This window comes from Paroedura picta, chromosome 4 (assembly GCF_049243985.1).
Source record: "Paroedura picta isolate Pp20150507F chromosome 4, Ppicta_v3.0, whole genome shotgun sequence".
NCBI lineage: Eukaryota > Metazoa > Chordata > Lepidosauria > Squamata > Gekkonidae > Paroedura > Paroedura picta.
Window position 1 is genome coordinate 76,107,510 of NC_135372.1, and position 5,977 is coordinate 76,113,486.

At 45.2% G+C, this 5,977-nt stretch overlaps 1 protein-coding gene across 8 annotated transcripts in view; it reads right to left on the minus strand.

Moving 5' to 3' along the window:
- Positions 1–3,222, minus strand: part of PATJ (PATJ crumbs cell polarity complex component) — a 209,433-nt gene extending 206,211 nt beyond the window's left edge. For 7 of the 8 annotated variants that reach the window (XM_077333525.1, XM_077333524.1, XM_077333521.1 and 4 more), the window contains exon 1: positions 2,829–2,979. The gene's annotated coding sequence lies outside the window, so the exon portion shown is untranslated. Of the gene's footprint in view, positions 1–2,828; positions 2,980–3,116 lie in introns of those variants that run through there. The other variant, XM_077333520.1, reaches the window with a different exon arrangement.
- Between the last annotated feature and the right edge of the window lie 2,755 nt (positions 3,223–5,977).

The following is a 5,977-nucleotide window of genomic DNA, read 5'->3' on the forward strand; positions in this document are numbered from 1 at the left end:
CAAAAACATATCACAAAATCTTATGGGATAAAACTTCTACAGAGCATACCTTATCACAATTATTTATCTTTCAATAGAGAAAACATACTTCTATAAGTAATGTGTGTAAAAATATGGCATCTGCTGACTCAGAATTTTGAAAGATTACCCATTCAGTGGAAACATATCTTCTATTCAGGAAGACGTATTTAAAACACTAACTAGATTTGATACATTCTATCCAGCCCAGTCTGTATGCTCCAGTACCAGATTTGACATTTGAGATGATTTGTATCACTCTTTACTCATTGGGATACTGAAGAACAATGACAGCCCATAGATGTATCCAGAATAACAAAGGAGTGCTACATCCCAACAACCCACAGTGCATGAAAGGAAAACCAATTTTTTTTTCAAAATATTTGCAATTCCTCCTTGACAAAGAAATGATGTTGTTATACTTTTGGTTTTTCAAACAATCCTTAGTTTACTAGACTTCTCTTAGACAACCCAGTCCTAAAAACTACTTCATGTTTAAATCAGAAGCAACAGATATGAACAAGGAAATTTACAAAATGAATCCGATATATAAACATCTTGTCTTATAGACCAGTGGTCCCCAACCTTTTTATCACCAGGGACTAGTCAACACTTCAAAATTTTACTGAGGCCCAGGGGAGGTAGTCTTTTGCTGAGGGATGTCGCTGCCGCCTGAGCCTCTGCTCCACTTGCTTTCCCGCTGGCACCCCTGACTTCCCGCCGCTCGCTATGGGACGCTGGCAGCAGCAGCTGCGCATTGCAACACTGAGGGGGAGCCCCAGCCATAGCGGCTGCTGGACAGCACCAAAGGTGAGCTGGCAGCAGAGTGGCAGGGCAGCAACCAAGGCAGCACCCGGGGCGGAGGATGAGGAGGAGCCGCGGCCCGGTACCGACTGATTTACGGACCAGTACTGGTCCCCAGACCATGGGTTGGGGACCACTGTTATAGACTCCAGCTACATTCACTGAGCCCAGCAGAAAAGTATGTTGCACTTTCTTTTCTTTTGCTTTTGTTGTTGTTATGTGCGAAGTCGTGTCCGACCCATGGCGACCCCATGGACAATGATCCTCCAGGCCTTCCTGTCCTCTACCATTCCCCGGAGTCCACTTAAGTTCTTTTGCTAGGTCATTTATTTATTTATTATATACCTCCCTCCCAAGGCTCAGGCCAGTTTACATAAAACAGGGAAACAATACAGATACCTCAGTATCATAGAATCATAGAATCATAGAGTTGGAAGGGGCCATACAGGCCATCTAGTCCAACCCCCTGCTCAACGCAGGATAAACCCTGTGAGGATAAACCCTCACAACCCTGTGAGGGAGGCTAAGCTGGTAGAGAACATGTATTTCCCTGTAAAAATAAAGATGTGTAGTTATAAACAGTAACAATACAGTGATAATAGAAAAATATAATAGAACAGAAGAACAATAATGAGAATATCAGTTCAACTATAACATACTGAGGGCCTGTGGGTTGGACGAATCAGCACTGGTTTCCATGGTAGGCAGGCTTGGGGGCCAATGGAAGGTGATTGGTTCAGATCAACTTCAACCAAATACCTTTTGCAGGTTCTGCAGAACTGTTCAAATTCTGTAAGGGCCCTGATCTCTTCTGGGAATTTGTTCCATCAGGTGGTAGCCAGGATGGAGAAAGCTCCGGCCCTGGTTGAGGTCAAGCGAGCTTCCTTGGGGCCAGGGATCACCAGGCAGTTGGAAGTAGCAGAACATAAGGCTCTTTGAGGGGTGTAGGCAGAAATGTGGTCCCTCAGGAAGACATGTAGCCCCTCAATATGTATATACACAAGCCCACTGCAAGGTCAAAGCACATCTTTGTCCCATTCCAGTTATAGTGTACACAGTTGTTTACTGTATTTACTTTAGTTATATCTTGCCTTTCTCCCTAGTGGAGAGCCAAAGTGGCCTATGTCATTTGCTTCTCATCTGTTTTATACTCACAACAACCCTGTGAGGGAGGCTAAGCTTGTAGAGAACATGTATTTCCCTGTAAAAATAAAGATGTGTACAGCTGCTTAGAATAATGTGGGGTATTAAATGTATGTTCACCAGTACACACGCTGAATACAAGAACTGTTTTATATGCATGAAAAGAAAAACACCCACGGAACTTGTATGGGCCTTCACTGGATCCACAATGCTTGGAAAGCAGAAAAGGTAACAGAACTATTCTACCCACTCTCAAGATATATTCAGTAGTATAGAATTCCTGCTTGTAATCGCGCTGTTTCCGGATAGGCTTTCCTGTTTGCCTAGGCTCAGGTGATTCCCCAAGACAGGTGCCCCCCTCTCCCTAACTCTAGCCATACCACATCTAATGACAACTCAGAGCCAGCTATTTCACCAGGGTGCATTTCTAGCTTGGACTCTAGACTTTTAAAACAAGCCGCTTTATGGATGCCGTCTATCTTACTCAGAAGCGGGCCAGACGGGCAAGCCCAGGCGGCAAGGAAACCTGGAAAGAAAAAACTGAATCGAAACCATTCTGGTTCGTACTAACCGGGGGGACGGGGGGACCCGGGAGAACAACACACTGCGCAGCGTTAAAACGCCGGCCAAGGGCCGGGACACTGTCTGGCTCAAAGCACAAGTTCCCCGAAGTGTTTTCGCTGAAACTTCAAACAGGAAGTCCACGAAGGGCTCCGAGCCAGTGCCCAGCTTGCTGCTTGTGTACTTGGCGGCGCGCTGGTTCTTCCCCCGCAACGGACGAGCTAGAAATCACACGCGGACAGGCAAGGGGCGAGGGGGACGCCTTCTTCTTTTCTGGTCTGTTCTCAAAGGTACGCTCTTACCTGCTCATGAGAGGAATCTGCTGCTCCCGCTTACGCTCTCGGAGCCTCACTTGGTCTCACCTGGGCGGAAACGGGAGTTTTGATTTTGAGTGCACCTCACCTGCAGCACAGGAAGCCGACAGGAGGGGAGCTGCTGTGCATTGAAGGAGGCAGGGACGAGATGAGGGAGCAGCGGGCAGAACGCAAAATCTTTCCTTGACTTCCGTGTGCAAAAGCGGTGTTTGGGTTTCACCCCCCTCTCCTCATGGTATAGGGCACCAATTTTAAAAGCATTCGCCTTCTACTTACCTTCTATTTAGGTGCTCGAGGGGCGGGGCAGACTGCAGCAGTATACTTGTGAAGGGTTGCAGCCAAATTAAAAAGAATTTGGGGAGAATCAAGATACTGTAAATCCGTCGTTCGTCTAAGCCGCCCCCCCCCCCCCCGTTCTTGTGTGAGAAAACACATCCATGGGAAAGAGGAAAGAAAGGGATTGAGTCGGGAGAGATAAGTGTAAATAACATTCTCGGGGAGGGTGGGGAGTTGTGTTGGTGTAGTTACCATTGTCTGTGAAATCAGAAATATGCCAAGCCTCAAACATGCAGATGTCATGAGTCAGGGTTTTTTTTAAAAAATAGATCTACATACTTCTGAGAAAGCAAAGAAAAAACGTTTTTACTTAATATTTAAGGAAATATTAGGGTAAGATTTTTAAAATCCTTAATAAGTTTTTTAAAAAAGTTAATTCAGGTGATCAAATGACTTTAAGCCATTGGTTTGCTGAAATAAGAATTCTTGTCAAACAGAAGCATTCTAACTTCTGATCACTGAATGCTTGATTATTCCTAGAAAAGCCATGTGGATAATCAAATTTGCCATATATGCAACTATGGAAATATTTCAAACATTATTAAAGTGCAAAACTGATGCGCTAAGCAAATTTAAAGACAATTTGGTACTTTTTAGTACTCCATTATCCAGGTGAATTTCAGCAGCATAATATTGTGCAAAACAAGTAAATCATGGATGCAAGTGAAGCTGATCAAATGCCATTTGACTCAGTTGACAACAGTTTTGCCAGCTCTGCATTTGTGTGTTTAATGTGTAAACATTATGAACTCTTATTCCATGAAAAGATTCACCAGCTGATTTCTGTAGGTTTCTGCCTTTTGACTATTTGTGGATGTTATACAGTTAGTATTTTCTTAGTAGAATCCAATCTCAGTAAAGTGCTTACTGAAAGACATTCTCTGACATATTTTGTTAAACAAACACAACAGTAATAATCACATCTGTATGCTGAAATGAAACACAAAGGATTTGTGTTTTTATTCCAGCACATATATTCTAAGATAAAACCAAACATATATATTTTTTTAAACAGAGGCTGGATAGCCATCTGACACAGAGGCTGATTCTATGAAGATTCAAGGGGGTGGCAGGTTACACTGTCAGCGATAGGGTTGTGGGTGTCCTGCATGGTGCAGGGGGTTGGTCTAGATCGGTGGTCCCCAACCACCGGGCTGCGGCCCGGTGCCGGGCCGTGAAGGCCCTGGCACTGGGCTGCGGCTCCCTCTCCCTGCCTCCCCCCCCCCCCCGCAGTAAGAAACTTCACAGGCCTCAAGCTTGCGGCCCGGCAAGCTTCTTAATGTGGGAGGGGGGGAGAGGGAAGCAGGGCCGTGTACGCCCAATGCGCATGCACAGCCAGGCCGTGCATGCGCGCACGTGCCATGTGCGGCTGAAAATGTGCATGAGCGGCACTTTCGCGCTTGCGCACAAGTGTCGCACATGCATGTTTTCGGCCACGTATGACGCATGCACTGCATGCACGGCCGGGCAATCGCCTTCCCTGGTGCCATCGGTCCCCAGCCAGAAAAAGGTTGGGGACCACTAGTCTAGATGACTCAGGAGGTTCCTTCCAACTCTATGATTCTATATTTAACTCACAAGCAGTATTGCCAGATGCAGATTTCAAAACAGAAGCTGTATGACATGTATTTGTGTAGAAGAGTTGGTTTTCATATGCCACTTTTCTCTACCAGAAGGAGTCTCCAAGCAGTTTATAATCACCTTCCCTTTCCTCTCCTGACAACAGACATGCTGTGAGATAGGTGAGGCTGATATTGCTGCTCAGTCAGAACAACTTTATCAGTGTCATGGCAAACCCAAGGTCACCCAGCTGGCTGCATGTGGAGGAGCAGGGAATCAAATCCCGCCGACCAGATTAGAAATCTTCATTCCTACCCACTACACCAGCTGTACTAAGATGCATTTTAAAATACTGGTGTTTCAGAATAAAACATAAACGAGAGCCTTGCAGCCTTTAAAGACACAACAAGCTTTTATTCTAGTATAAACTTTTGAGCACTTTGATATTTGCATGTAGCTCGTCCTCAGTGGGCAGACACTTATATGAAGTTGTTTTGTTAACAGAAGAGCCATGATATTCACAAAGTACAAGGTGAGATGTTATATCAAACTAAAATGAAATAAAGAGACCACTCACATGACTTAATACAAATGGATTCCAGTAAGGGGCTCTAGTCCAGGGGTAGTCAACCTGTGGTCCTCCATATGTTCATGGACTACAATTCCCATGAGCCCCTGCCAGCAAATGTTTAAAACGTTTTTTTTAACATCTATCTAAAAAGCAGAACCAGTTTTTCCAGCACTAGCACCAGTTTTTTCCGCTATTTGCAAATGCAAATTATAGGGAAGGCTGACTTGTTTATTACACAGCTCTTAAAAGCTTTATGGGGGGGGGGGAGAAGGCAATCCAAAGTCCTGTCTGTCGGTACGAAAGGCTGAACAAAGTTTGAACGAGGATTGATGACCTGCATTCATTAACGAGAAAGTTCTTACAATACGCGCACACAATGGCCATTCCACTGCCAATGTAACCCAGCCTATTTATCAGCGCATTTGAATGGAAGTCAATCTCCCGCTTCTCCGCTTTGGGGATATATACGAGCCACAAAAACCAAATTTGCCAGCCCAGGACGACATCCATCTTTACTAAGGGAGCCTGGCTTCCTAACCCGTCCCCGAAAGGCGGATTCAGCTTTCTGTCACTTTCAAATTCATGCGACATTGGAGCCATCTTTGTTACGGGCAGGCGACTGTTTCCGTGCGAGCCCAGCATTTCCTCTCCCTTGTTTCTTTCACGGGGC